Source organism: Oryx dammah, unplaced genomic scaffold, assembly GCF_014754425.2.
Source record: "Oryx dammah isolate SB20612 unplaced genomic scaffold, SCBI_Odam_1.1 HiC_scaffold_3028, whole genome shotgun sequence".
In the NCBI taxonomy this organism is placed as follows: Eukaryota; Metazoa; Chordata; class Mammalia; order Artiodactyla; family Bovidae; genus Oryx; species Oryx dammah.
This window is the reverse complement of record NW_024073075.1, coordinates 3164-4479: the sequence shown is the minus strand read 5'-3', so window position 1 is coordinate 4479 and position 1316 is coordinate 3164. Positions and strand designations below refer to the sequence as shown.

General features: G+C 39.3%; 1 pseudogene; it reads right to left on the bottom strand.

The window, feature by feature from the left end:
* Positions 1-3: 3 nt before the first annotated feature.
* Positions 4-977, bottom strand: LOC120859779 (annotated as a pseudogene).
* Positions 978-1316: the final 339 nt, after the last annotated feature.

Sequence of the window (1316 nt, the reverse complement as noted above, 5' to 3'; positions counted from 1 at the left end):
GTGGTGCTTCATGTGATTCATAAACTTGACATTTCTTAGAACTTTCCAGCAGCTGAGGCATTTAAAGGCTGTGTGAGTCTTCGGTTCTGGCTGCCCAACCCCTATATGCTCTCCATAGTAGAAGTCACGAAGTAACACAATCAGATTTCCTCCTGTGGGATCAACAATCTTGTTTGGACTTGCTAAACTTGGAAAATCAGTTTTTGTCAGTCCATTTTGCGCTAAAGGTCTTACAGGCTTGCAATGAACATTGTCCTTTGCCAAAGGTGTTGGACAAGGTTCTCCATGCTGAACATGGCTTAGTGAGGCATGAACATGGTCTGGTGTGCTTTGCTGAGTAGTCACTGGATGAACAATACCTGAAGGGGAAAAACCTAAAGAATGTTCCCCTATCATGCCATCGCTGAGTTTAGGCCTTTTGGGATTTGTGCTATTTGTTTCAGAAGTGGAAAGTCACTTTGATACATGAGCACTTTTATTCCTATCTCCTGCAGAAACTGCTGTTTCTACTGGATACTTGTGAAGGTAATCAAAGAAGAACATAACTCCTCTGAGAAGCTAATAGGTACTATTTGTGATGAAATATTTTTATCATCAGCTTGAGACAAAGGCTCAATAATAACAGGACTATGTGTTGATCTTGATTCAGAGTCAGAAACTGGCAAGACAGTCTTTGCTTCTGATGTAGGAGTCACATGACTAACAGGCTGTAATTTGTGAGCATTACCTTTCCTGAAGTGACCATACCTTTTTCTCCTTGACCAAGAACCTGGGGTGACTCTGTTCAGTATGTTTGAAACAACTGGTTTTGAAGCTGAGGTCATCCCAACAAAGATCACATCAGCATCTTTATTTGCATGTTCCACTCCAACCAAGATCAGTTCAGCAGCATCATCATCTCCTTGTTTGGTTTCTTTCTCGCTTTTTGGGAGTTCTGGCTCTTGTTCTTCTTCACATAACTTACATGGTGGTTCCATATTTTAAATACTTTTTTATTCTTGGAAGGTGTGGCCACAAGTCCCAGGGCTTCCTTTATACAAACTGCCACCTAAGTATAAACATACTACATATTAGTTAAGTACAGAAAAATGTGGATTTGATTATCTCTAAAACTCTAGGGTAATTATAAACGCCCTTATCTTACAGACAAAGACACTGAGTGTCAAAGAGACTGAATGACAGCTGAAAAACCTATGACTACAAGTCTACATGACTCTAGAATTATAGCTTTGTCCCATGTTGACTTTAATATCTTCTATTTAAAAAAGAAAAAAAAAACACAACACCACTGATCATTAGGTGAAATCACATGGAAA